The 14,162-nt window shown below is 38.7% G+C and overlaps 1 protein-coding gene across 10 annotated transcripts in view; it reads right to left on the bottom strand.

The window, feature by feature from the left end:
* The window catches only part of NEO1 (neogenin 1), a 339,481-nt gene that overhangs the window by 211,660 nt on the left and 113,659 nt on the right, over positions 1–14,162 (bottom strand). The gene's annotated exons all lie outside the window — the stretch shown is intronic.

Genomic DNA, 14,162 nt, shown 5'->3' on the forward strand with positions numbered 1-14,162 from the left:
TACAACTAAATAAAAGGAAAATGAATAATCCAATTAAAAAATGGGCAATGGACCTAAACAGAATATTTTCAAAAGAAGACAGAAGGAAGGCCAAAAGGCACATGAAAACATGCTCAAAGTCACTAATTATCCGAGAGATGCAAATCAAAACAACAATGCGGTACCATCTCACATCTGTCAGAATGGCCAACATAACAAATCAACAAATGACAAGTGTTGGTGAGGTTGCAGAGAAAAAGGAACCCTCGTGCACTGCTGGTGGGAATTCAGACTGGTGCAACCACTGTGAACAGTGTGGAGTTTCCTCAAAAAACTGAAAATGGAACTCCCATTTGACCCAGTAATCCCACTTCTAGGAATATATCCCAAGAAACTAGAAACACCAATCAGAAAGGATATATGCACCCCTATGTTCATAGCAGCACAATCGATAATAGCCAGAATTTGGAAACAGCCTAGGTGCCCATCAGCAGATGATTGGATCAAAAAACCATGGTATATCTACACAATGGAATACTATGCTGCCATAAAAAAGAAGGAATTCTCATCATTTGCAGCAACCTGGATGGAATTGGAGAACATCATGCTGAGTGAAATAAGCCAATCAATGAAAGAGAAGCACCACATGACCTCACTCATTTTTGGATAATAAAGAACATCATAAACTGATGAACCAAAAGATAGATATAGAGACAGTAAAGCAACAGCAGACAGTCAAATTACAGCGGGGAGGGGAGGGAGATCTGGGGGAGATAATAGATCAACCTAAGGACTTGTATACATGCATATAAGTACAACCAATGGACATAAAACTCTGGGGAGGGAGGGTATGTATGGGAGAGAGGGGGGCAAAAAAAATCAATAAAATATATTAAAAAATAATAAAAATAAAATGATCAATCACACCCCAGAGAGGGCTTAACACCGTCACACTAACCTTTAAAATGTTAACATTTCTTAACCAATAATAAAAGAAATTGGGATAAATAGCAGAAGCACCTGAAAAAAAAAGAATGCTGATCATTACCAACCCAACTCTACCATGTGATTTAAGTCTATTTAAAGAGAATGAAGAGAAAGTAAAAAAAAAAATCCTATAACATCAAGAAAGAAATCACAAATCAATATCAAATTTTTATAAAGTGTACTAGTTTAGTACATTTGAAGACTTTGGAGGTTACAATTTTATTTTTATTTTGAGGTTCTACATCTAAACTGGTTTTCATAGACAAATAGACAAATTTTTCTCTCAAATCTTAATAGTTACATTTTGGGGGGTCTATATCTCTGCTTAGACATGTTCTGATCATTTGGCTTTTCATATAGAATTCCTGATGAGAAAAAGAAATCAGAGAGGCCGGGACCAATTTGGCTCAGTGGATAGAGCGTTGGCCTGCGGACTGAAACGTCCCGGGTTCGATTCCGGGCAAGGCCATGTACCTTGGTTGCGGGCACATCCCCATTAAGGGATGTGCAAAGAGGCAGCTGATCGATGATTCTCTCTCATCGATGTTTCTAACTCTCTATCCCTCTCTCTTCCTCTCTGTGAAAAATCAATAAAATATATTAAAAAAAAAAAAAAAAAGAAATCAGAGGGAATGACTGTTCAAGTCTGTGCCACATTTATAATTCTCATCCTAAGTAAAGTGTGATTCTAGCTTAAATTTCAGTACACTGTGAGTTTGGGTAATTAGTCTTCCAAATCTGATAAACAAGATTAAGTTTCTGGACAAAGGAAGAAGAAAACCAGAATCAGGTTTCATATCTTCTCTAAGAAATACCCTGCAAGGTCATTATTAAATCTTATTAAGGTGGCCTTCCTATTAGAAATATCTTAATTATGCCCTCAAATTCCAACTTTATGTGATAGGACAGAGAAGCAAGACAATTTTAAATGGAATAGAGCAAGAATTACTGGGGCAAATAGGTTAAAAAAATTACAAACATTAAAATACGGGGGCAAATAGGTTTAAAAAATTACAAACATTAAAAGAGTGTACTTAATCCTTCGACAAAATCACTATTAAGCTTCAGAAACAGAAATAATGTTCACAAATGGAAAAATCAGCAATACATATATATTACACTTAGCTAAGAGGAACATAATCTGAAACCCTAGTTGGTATGGTTCCTTTGAAATAATCAAGACAGTATTGATCTCTAATAATTATCCTAAAAATATCCCTAATACTTGTTGTGCCTCACATTTGCCATAACTGAGTGCCAGTACAGCAAAAATCGATCTTTCTTAATGGAGTTGATTTTAATCCCCTTAAAAAAAAGTCTGAGAGGAAGAATATCTTTAATTTATTCACAAAACTATATGATGGCTAAGAGTAAAATGGCAATCAAGCCTTTACAATTCCAATTTTCAAAAATGCAACAAAAGAAAAAAATATGTAAGAAACTATACCTTGTCCGTGGACCCAATCTGAGTGTGGCTGAACATAAGGGTGTGTGTGTGTGTGTGTGTGTGTGTGTGTGTGTTTTTAATTTTTTTAACCTATTGTGTGTGTGTGTGTCCCTGAGTAGCCAGATCAATTTAAGAAAGCTTGGTGTGCTAAAAGTACTTTTTGGCTAAACAGAAGGCCTTTAAAAAGATGAATAATATGATCAAATTTAGTGAAGAAACAAGAGGAGTGGAGAAAGGACTAGAAGCAGGAAGTTTATTGTAAAGTTATTTTAATGGTTTAGAATTAAAAACAAATAATCTATGGCAGTAACGAATAAGGTAAAGAGTAGGCAAAAAGTGATGACTACTCTTTAAAAACATTGGATGATGAAAGGAGAAGGATTTATTCATTAAATTAACACATTTATTGGTGTGCCTGTGTGTGTCAAATAGCAGCAATAAGGGATGCAGCAATAAGCAAACAATCAGTGCTATTATGCAGTTCCATGGGAAAGAGATTAAAAAAAAATGATAATTCTACCTTGTGCTGTATCAAAAGAACCAAGAAATTAGAATGAGAGGTTTCCCTGACTACAGTAATCCTTGAGCTAAGATAAAAAATGAGTAGGAGCTAACATAATAAGGGGAGAAAAGATTTCATAAAGAAGACTAGCACTGCAAAGGAACTGGGGCAGAAAGGATTACAATGTATTTGGGAATCTGAAAATAAACAGTGTGGCAGGTGTAATAGAAAAAAAAGGGGGGGGGGGGAGAGAAAGATGAGAATGAAGCAGATCATTGAAAGGCTTTGAAAGCCATTTTAAGAATCTGAGTCCTGTCCCAGCCAGATGGCTCAGCTGGTTGGAGCACTGTCTTATACCAAAAAGTTTGTGGGTTCGATTCCTGGTCAGAGCACATACCAAGGTTGTGGATTCAATCCCTGATTGGGGAGCATATGAGGGGCAACTGACCAATGTTTCTCTCTTACATGAATACTTCTCTTTCTCTCTCTCTCCCTCTACCCACCCCCCAAACCAAATTAAAAACAAAAACAAAAAACAACAACATAGAAATAGCACATATCCTTGTGGGAGGATTTAGAAAAAAATTGAGTTCTTAACCTAGAACCGGTACAAATCCATTTTAAAAAGAGGCTGGGGAATTACCAGTGATGTATTGAGTTTAAGCACTGAAAAGACTGGTCTGGTAGGAAGATGCATTTAGAATGAGGCCAGAATACATGTGGGAGGAAAAGTTAAGAGGTGACTGTGGTAATTGTAGGGACACTTAACAGTAGCTTAGAAGGAGGTAAAATGACAGAACTTGTATATAAATGAACTGGAAAGAGAAGCTGAGGAAGAAACATGTATCAAAGAAGATTCTTAAGGTTGGAGCAGTAAATGTGAAGGGAAAACTGCTTGTTTAACTTAGGGTTTTTTTTTGTATGTCTGTGTTATTTGAATGGGAGAGGTAAACCTTTTAGAGACAAAAGATGAGCCAATGGAGAGGAAAATTTTTGGGAGAGAATTCATAAAAGTGCTACAAATGGACAATAATAAGATCTGGAGCACAAAAGGACTTCTTAGATACTCTGAAACAGCAGGATAGAAAGAGTATGTAAGTCATACATATACTCTGGCACAAAATTTATTGCCTTTTTTTTTTCTTTAAACCCTTTACTTTGAGATAACTATAGATTCAGATGCAGTTCTAAGATATAATCAGATACACTTGGGCCTTTACCCAGTTTCTACCAGAGGTAATACCTTATAAATCTAATACAGGCCCAGCAGATAATTAAGTCGTGTGAGTGTAGGATACCCTAGGCTTAGCCTGCCATCAAAGCCATGTCTGCTGCCCCATCCTGCAATGCCTCGAAAGCTCCTTGGATACTGCTGGTGCTCTGCAACACTCCATAGACACTGCTGGCACTCTGTGAAGCTCCTGGCGCCCCACAATGCTCTGCTGATGCTGCTAGCACCCTGGTATGCCTGGGGGGATAAAAGGGGAGGGCAAGAAGTGCTCCAGTGACGAGTTGTTTGGCATTCCACCATTAGGGCATCACAACTACAGGTCTTTTATGATATAGATAGTAGAGTACGTCAACCAAATACTGACACTTCCATCACCACTGCCTCATATTGCCTTTTATACTCTCACTCACTTCCTTTCCACTCTCAACCTGTTCTCTAATTCCTGGCAACCACTAATCTGTTCTCCATTTCAGTAGAATGTTATTTAAATATTAGAGGCCCAGTGCACATAATTTGTGCACAGGTAGGGTCCCTAGGCCTGGCTGGCAATCAGGGCTGATGCAAATCAGGACCTTCCTGCTTCCAACCAAGGCCCCCCTTCCCTGACAGCTGGCCAGGGCTTTCCTTTGTTCTGCATTGACCCCTGGTGGTCAGTGCACGTCATAGTGAGCAAAAGAACTCCTGGTCTCCTGGTCAAACTCCCACAGGAACACTTTAAATATTAGCCTTTTATATATATATATATGTATATATATATATATACACACACACACACACACACACACACACACACACACACACATACATATAGACTATAGGCCTGTTGCATAATATTTGTGCAAGAATAGGCCCTTGGCTTCACTCCCAGCTGCCTGGTAGCCAGGAAGTCCCTGTTCCCCACCCCAGCTGCCCGGGATTCAGCATGTCCCCACTCCTGGACCTCCCAGAGCCAGCAAGTCCCCACTTCAGTCTGGAGCATCACTTTAGTAACTGCCTCCACTGCTCCCCTTCCCCTCATAGCAGCTTCACACCGCTACAGCCTGCACATGCAAGTTAACCTCCATCTTGTTAATTTATATATTCACTCTGATTGACTGTGGGCATAGCAAAGTTAAGGTCAATTAGAATTTTTATCTTTTATTAGTGTAGATAGAGTGTCCCAAACAATGTATATATATATTTTGAATAATTATGAAGGCAGTGTTTATTTAAAAAAATTTCATTTTCAAAATTGAGCTATCAGCTGTTAAAGTGTGTATACATTTTGGGGGAGACATTCTGTAGAATCCAGTATGTAACCTTTGGGGACTGGCTTTTATAACTCAGCATAATTTTCATCCAGGTTGTGGCACAGATCAATGTTTCATTCCTTTTATTGCTTAGCAGTAATTCCACAGTATGAAGATACCATAATTTAACTATTCATTCAATGAAGGACATGTGGGTGGTTTCAAGTTAAGTGCTATTATGAATAAAATCACTAAAAATAAAATCACATGAACAGGTCTCCTTGTGATTGTAAATTCATTTATATGAGGTAAAAACCCAAGAGTGTCAATATCAGGTCATATGGCAGTTGCACATACCGTATAAAGTGTTACTTTTTTTTTTTAAATAGGAGAAAACAACCAAGTTTACTGCATATGTACATACAGGGTTCTATAAGAACATGGGAACCAAAGAGTATTTGGGCAATTTGGGATTTGAGCTAAGGATAAAGAACAGGGAAAGTCCAGGTTTGGAACTCCAAAGAGGAAGAAGACAGTATATATGGAGATGAAAAGCAAATATTTGGTAAACAAATGTTTGCTGGGCTATCTTTAACAATGGACAGAGGACTTTCATTAAAGTCCTCTGGAGGGGCCTTGGTGGGTTCCTCCCTGTCCATCACACTGAAGTCATATCAAACTATAGTTATCTACGATGATAGCTCCCTTCTTTTTTTAAATTTATTTTTATTGTTAAAAGTATTAAAGATTTCTCCCTTTTTCTCCAATTGACCCCCTCAATCTTGCACCCATGCCCTCTCAGGCCTTCCTATAGTAAGTGTTTTAAGAAACTGCCCAACAGTTTTTCAGAGTGGCTGTACCATTTCAAATTTCCATCAGCAAAGTCTGAGTGATCCTGCTTCTCCATAGCATGTGTTATCACTTTTTAAAAATTCTTAGCTATTCTGATATGCATATAGTGATATCTTGTTCTGGTTTTAATTTGCACTTCCCTGATGGCTAATAATGTTAAACAATTTTCCTTGTGCTTATTTACCATCTATAATTTTTTTTCATTGAAACATCTATTCATGCTTTTGCCCATGGAGTAATTAGATAATATGCATTTTTTAATGTTGAATTTTGAAAGATCTTTTATACATTTTAGATACTAGTTCTTTGTTGGAGATGAGGTTTAGCAAATATTTTCTCTCTCAGTAGGTTGTCTTTTCTTCATCTTAACCAGCTCTTGCACAGAGCAAAAGTTTTTAATTTTGATGAAATCTAATTTTCAAATTTTCCTTTATGGATTGTACTTTCGGTGTCAAATCTAAGAACTCTGACTAGCCCTAGATCCTGATTTTCTATGTTTCCTTTCTAAAATTTCATCTTGCATTGTACATTTGGTTCCATGATTCATTTTGAGTTAATCTTTTATGAGATGTGAGAATTAGGTTGAGTATTATTATTATTATTATTATTATTATTATTATTATTACTCGAGGCCCAGCGCATGAAATTCATGTGTGGGTATGGTCCCTAGGCCTGGCCCAGGATCAGGGCCATCTTCCCCACCTGCCTGCAGCCCAGCCCGGCCCCTCACTGCCACCCAGCTCCCTGTCTCCTCCCCCTAGCCTGCAAACTGCCTGTGGCCCCTTGTCCAGGCTGGCCCCACCCCCAACAGGGACCCCCACCCTGATCAGGGGTGGGGCTGGCCTGCAAACCCTTGCCCCAGCTGGCCTCGACCCCAGTGGGGACCCCCACACCCCAATCTGAGGCCCCCTTCAGGGCAGGCCAGCCAGCCCCCACCCATGCACCAGGACTCAATCCTATAAAATAAAAAGGTAATATGCAAATTGACCCTAACACTAGAACGACTGCTGGAATAGTCCTATAAGGTTCTCTGACACCTCTTAGACTCTTTCCCCAGCCATAGGCTCTGATGGCCTGATGGCCACCTGAGGCGGGGGTGGGGTCAGTGAGCACGTAGGAAGAGCCCACCTCTTGGTTCCTTCCCCCAGCCATCAGGCACCTATCACCTGATGGTGAATGGCAATGGGGGTGGGGCTAGGGGTACATGAATTCATGTACACTGAAAGGAAATTAGAATATTTTAATATTACTATTCACCCTTTCTGTATAATAGAAGTGTCAACCTAATTCATGATTGACAATGACAGATCAAGCACACACATGCGATTGGTGCCAATGAGAACTTTATGTATATAGAGAGAAAGAAACTTGCTTAATTAGACCTGCTTTCTGATGTAGCAAAACTTTTTCCAGTCCAGTGAAGCATCCCAACTTCTCTTTCAGGTAATTGTCAGCAAAACGGCAATAAATATCAACACGAAACATATTGTTGTAGATTACGGAGGAAGAACAAAGGGTAAAATATTTAACTGCAGCAATGTTTGACTATATTCTGCATAGTGAGAAAACCTAAAGTCATTTTCAAGGTCCATGGTTTCTTAGTTTTCAGTCGGGTCAAATTTCTAAATTTTCTAAATATCTGTTTTCTGACTAATGAAAAAAGAAAAATGGGATTCTACTGAGTCTCCTATCCACCTACTCCAGGATTTCTGTGTGGATCAAATGAGATGAGACACAGAAAAATCTCCACAGACATTTGGTTAAAGTGTAAAATGTTTGCACCTGGCTATAAAGCAAGTTGAGTTCCTGGGCTGAAGAAACTCTAAGGAGGCTAGGTGCTAGGAAGAAGCAGCCAGGCATGTGATGTCATTACCTGGCACCCATGGCCACTGTTTCTGGGCTGGGATGGGCTGGGCTATGGGCCACATTTTGCACCATGGATTCTCGACAGCATCGGCTGTGATTTGGTGGGGTATAACTCCAGGGTGGTGGTGGGGTCTGTGTTGCATTTGGTGGAAGCCAAGTGTTGCTCTGTGGGTGCCAGGTCTGTGGTGTTGTTTCTCTGTAAATGACCAGTGCATGTTACAGAAGCTCCTGAGCTGAGTGACAGCTCCCTAGTAGTCAGTGCATGTCATAGCAACCGGTTAGACACTTAGCATATTAGCCTTTTAGATAGATAGATAGATAGATAGATAGATAGATGGGGTTATATGTGATAACTTATATTTTTGAAGAAATTGTTTATTCTGTTTAAGTTATAAAACTTACATGTGTATAATTATTTATAGTATTCCCTATATTTTGATGTCTGTAGGGTTTGTAGTGGCATCACATATTTTAGTCTTAATACTGATCAACTGTGTCTTCTTTCTTTTTCTAGAGCACTATTCTTTCCTCTTTCCCATGCAGTCTGCTGCTAAGCCCATCCACTGAGGTTTTTTATTTTTATTTTGGTTATTCTCTATGTTCAAATTTAGCCACATGGTTTTTCTTTAAATCTTCCATTCCCTTGAGGAGACTTTCTATTTCTTCACTGAGATATTGTTTGCATTTGTTTGAAGTGTGTTCATACTTGCTCACTGAAGCATTTTCATGATGACTGCTCTAAAATCTTTGTCAGGTAATTCTAAAACATGTCAACTCTACATTGGCATTTATTGATTATTTTTTTCTTATTTGAAATTTCCTGATTCTCTAATGAATGATTTCCTATTGAAATCTGTACATTTAGGGTATCATGTTATGAGACCCTAGATCTCACTAAGACTTTGGTTTTAGATGGCTTCTTCTAATACCATTCTGGCAGAAGAGAGAGATGCCACTTTATCACTGTCAGATGGAGGCAGAAGTCCAGGACTATTAATTCCTGAGAGGGATGGGGGGCTCTCCTCATTACTCTTTAGCAGTGTTGGGAGTCCTGGCTCCCCACTAGGTTTCCACTGATACTACCCCCTTAGCTGGGTACAGCAAAAGTGTTTCCTTACCATTCCCCACATGGCATCCAGAAACCATGAGGATGGGGGCGTATAATTGGACATTATAAAAGCAGTGGTAACTATGGGGAAACATGGGACTTGGTTGAAAAGTCTGTAAGGAGCCGAAACCGGTTTGGCTCAGTGGTAGAGCATCGGTCTGCAGACTGAAAGGTCCCAGGTTTGATTCTGGTCAGGGGCATGTACGTTGATTGCGGGGACATCCTCGGTAGAGGGTGTGCAAGAGGCAGCTGGTCGATGTTTCTCTCTCATCGACGTTTCTAGTTCTCTATCTCTCTCCCTTCCTCTCTGTAAAAAATCAATAAAATAAAATAAAAAGTCTGTAAGGAATCTCTGAAGGGTCAGGGGCCTCTAAAAGAACCTTGCCAAAGACAGCAGCTCCTGCCTTGACCTCCAGGTGTTTCTGTTAATTTTTTAGACCCAACCTTGTAGAATAATGTGCTTTCTCAAGGATACTTACCCTGCTGATTGTATCTAGAGGTTAATTTTAGTTCAAGCTGTTCTGACAATAAAAGCCTAAGGAGGCAGGTAAACAGGGTTTTTTGCTCCTAAAGCAAAACAGCCTCCTAGCCTCTCTTTCACAGAAACGTGTGTCAGAGTAATCATTCATCCGTTGCTCAGGGTCTAACGGTCAGCCCCAGCAGGTAATGTTTTAAAATATTCATTTTCAAAGATTTTTAATAATTTAAGATCTCATAAAACTCTGGCTCAAATAAAGACATTTTGAGTAATTTCTTATGTGTAACTTGACACAATTTTTTTAAATTTATTTTTTAATATATTTTATTGATTTTTTTTTGCCCCCCTCCCTTCCTCCCACACATCCCCTCCCTCCCCAGAGTTTGACACAATTTTGTATTCCATTCACCTACTCATAGTTTCTTATATTATATTCAAGCATTTAACCAAAATATATTGTTCACCACTCTCCCTACCTTGTTATATGCCAAGCACTATGCTACCAGCATAGTGGAAATAACAACATGAACAATATCATTAGGTGTCCTACTCTTACTTTCTTCTGAAACTTTCTGAGAAAGTGATATATCAAAGCAATCCTTTCTCAGACTTTTCTACCACATCACCCAAGTATGAAGAAGCCCAAGAAATCAAAGTAGAACAGTCTACTCAATCTTAAAAGTTTCCTGTTTAATCATTAAAACTCAGAGGAATAGTACTAGCAATAATACAATATATCCACATTTAATTTAAAAAAATTTCCCTCAGAAATATATTTAAAATCAAAAGTAACAATTTGATAGAAAAAGGAAAATATGTAACATTCTTACCATGATTTCTATACTCCTGATTCAACTAGACCTCAGTCTGTCATTCTATTAGAGAACAATTCTCTAATACATTGTATAAAATAGCAATCCCACATGTACTTCTCTTGGCATCCATGACATGCTTTGTCATAATTTTCTTCATAATACTTACTATAAAATGAAAATTTATGCTTATATGATTATCTACTCTTCCCCGCTAGAACATGAGCTCCTTAAAAGCAAAAACTCTATATTTGGTTTACTGCTGTATTCCCAGTACCTAGAAAGTGCCAAACATATTCAGCATTCAATATTTGTTGAGTATTTATTTAATAAACAATTGAGAATCATACAAGTTCTCACTTTTAATTTCTTATATAAGAAAGCAAATTCCTATGTTTTACATATTTCAGAATGTCCATCTATGATATAATATTAAAGTTTTAAAAATCACTTATTTCAGCTTTCCAACTCCTGATAAACATTTTATTCTAACATGTAGCCAATAAAAATTTATTCTTTTAAGAGCTTGAAATTTTTATTCCCTGTTTTAATGATTTCTATGTTTGTTCACATAAGTTTTAAAAATTCCCTGGAAGTCTTATAAATTCTTTGCATAATATTTAGCTGGGAAATGAGAAGCAAGATGTAAAATATAGGCAGAAGAAGCTGTAAGTGGTTGGTTATTAAGAAACAAATCAGGTGATATTGAAGATGACACCACCAGCTTTGCTAATGGAACATGTGAGAAATAACATGATTGTAATTTTATCTTTTCCACTGACTGCTGAAGGTTGATTATCAAATTGACTAGACCAGTGGTCAGCAAACTCATTAGTCAACAGAGCCAAATATCAACAGTACAACGACTGAAATTTCTTTTGAGAGCCGAAAACTGACTTCTGTGCATGGGCCACAAAGTTTCAATAGCACATGGTATTTTGTGGCAGAGCCACACTCAAGGGGCCAAAAAGCCGCATGTGACTCGAGAGCCGTGGTTTGCCAACCATTGGACTAGACATATCTTCCTTTTCATGTCTTGGTTACTGAACTACACAAATTAAGAATGTCTGCTTACTTTGGATTACTAAATTGACAAACTCTAGGCCTGCTCTATCCAATTCAATAGTCACTAGCCACATGTGACTACTGACACTTGAAAATGTTGCTATAATGACTGAGGAACTACATTTTTAAATTTTTATTTAATTTCCATTTAAATGTACAAACTGTTTTGAACACAAACTTTATTGTTTTGGTAGAACTAAACTGCACTTTAATTGGTACACTGCATAAGTTATATATATATTTTTAAAATATATTTTATTGATTTTTTACAGAGAGGAAGAGAGAGGGATAGAGAGTTAGAAACATCGATGAGAGAGAATCATCAATCGGCTGCCTCTTGCACACCCCCTACTGGGGATGTGCCCGCAACCAAGGTACATGCCCTTCACCGGAATCAAACCCAGGACCTTTCAGTCCACAGATCGACGCTCTATCCACTGAGCCAAACCGGTTTCGACGGTTATATTGTATTTAGTAGTACACATGCAGTTCTTACTCTTTTAATGCAGCTACCAGAAAATTTTAAGCAAGATATGTGGCTTGCATCATATTTCTATTGGACAGCACTACTCTAGAATAATGGTCCACAACTGGGGACCATTTTGTCTCCCAAGAGACATCTGGCAATATCTAGAAACAATTTGGGTTGTCACAACTTAGGAATTACTAGGTATAGAGTGAGTAGAGGTGAGGGATGTTACTAAACATCTTACAATGCATGAGATAACTTGTTTGGGAAACAAACATACCTAACTACCATCAGCACCAAAATCACCTCATTTCTCTTATCAGAATACAACTGAAAAAAGTATCCAGACCACAGGAAGTAATGAGGGAGATTATATGGATGACCTAGTGGTTGATGTTAACACAAAAGGCTTTTGTAGAAGATGAATTTGGTATCATAGAAGGCTGGTAATATTTTAAAAGGCAAAAACAAAAGGATGAGAAACATTTTCCTTTTTTTTTTTTTTTTTTTTTTTTTGTCTAAAGTTTTATATATGTCTCCTTTTCCCCTGCTTGATCTCCCCCATCCCCCAGCCATTCCCACACCAGGCAATACCGCCCCAGTATCTGTGTCCACTGGTTATGCTAATATGAATGTATACAAGTCCTATAGTTGCTTTCTAACCCACCCCCCGCTATTTGTCTCTGGATCTATTCTTATTCATCAAATTATGTCGATCATTATATCACACATATGAATGAGATCATGTGATATTTATCTCTCTCTGGCTTATTTTGTTTAGCATAATGCTCTCCAGTTTCATCCAGTTTCATCCATGCTGTTGCAAATGATAAAACTTCCCTCTTTTTATAGCACTGTAATATTCCATTATGTAGATGTACCACAGTTTTTTAATCCACTCATCTGCTGATGGGCACTTAGGTTGTTTCCAAATATTATATTAGCTATTGTAAATTGTGCTGCTATGAACATAGGGGTGCATATATCCTTTCTGATTGGTGTTTCTAGTTTCTTAGGATATATTCCTAGGAGTGGGATTACTGGGTCAAATGGGAGTTCCATTTTTAGTTTTTTGAGGAAACTCCATACTGTCTTCCACAGTGGCTGTACCAGTCTGCATATAGACCAATGGAACAGAACAGAGAACCCAGAAATTGACCCAAGCAAGCCATTATGCTCAATTAATATTTGACAAAGGAGGCAAGAGCATACAATGGAGAAATACATTTTCTTTTACTGTTTTTGTAAAGAATAAAAGCTACTATCAACAAGTTTCAGGCTAGTGAGGACTGGAAATCTATATGATAAAAACCCAAGCGACCATTACAGCGGAATGACCAGTCACTATAATGCGCACCGACAACCAGGGCACAGACGCTCAATGCAGGAGCTTCCCCCTGGTGGCCTGTGTGCTCTCACAGAAGCCGGGGTCATGGCTAGTGAGCACCGTTGCCATGGTGGGAGCCTCTCCCAATTCCATGAGAGAACTACCGAGCAGTCACATCAGGTGCAGTGGGCTAGGATGAGCATGAGCGGCATGGCGCCTGGTCCCAATTTGGGCTCCTCTCTGGCTACCTGTCCCTTGGCACACTGCTACATCCTCTGAGGGGTCCCAGACTGCAAGAGGGATGTCCAACCTCCAGCTTAAGCCCAATCCTGTGCCATTCTCTGTAGAAAGCAGTCAGTCTGAACAACTCAGTGACTCAGGGAAGCACAGGGAATTCAGGGTGAGCCTGCCTCCACACTTCACTTACCTACTCGATGGTGTTTGTAGGACAGACCATGTGGCCCAGCACAGCAGGCCGAGCAGCAGCATAAGGCCATCCAGCCATAAGCCAGCAGATGGCCATCTTCCAAGGGGTCCCAATTGCAAGACGGTGCAGGCTGAGTTGAGGGACCCTCCTCTCCCAATGCATGAATTTCATGCACTGGGCCTCCAGTAATGTAATAATTTAGAGAAGGAGGACCTGAGGCCTTAAACTAAGGATACTGAAGCTCAGAAAGAACAAATGGAATAATTATCCCTTGATATTTTAAAAGCATTTTTTCTTTAAACATCTTAATTATATACAGCATGTAAACACATGTCAAGGATGATAAGGATTATGATGTATTTAAATTTTTAAGTAGATAATAA

This window comes from Pipistrellus kuhlii, unplaced genomic scaffold (genome assembly GCF_014108245.1).
Source record: "Pipistrellus kuhlii isolate mPipKuh1 unplaced genomic scaffold, mPipKuh1.p scaffold_m20_p_1, whole genome shotgun sequence".
Classification (NCBI taxonomy): domain Eukaryota; kingdom Metazoa; phylum Chordata; class Mammalia; order Chiroptera; family Vespertilionidae; genus Pipistrellus; species Pipistrellus kuhlii.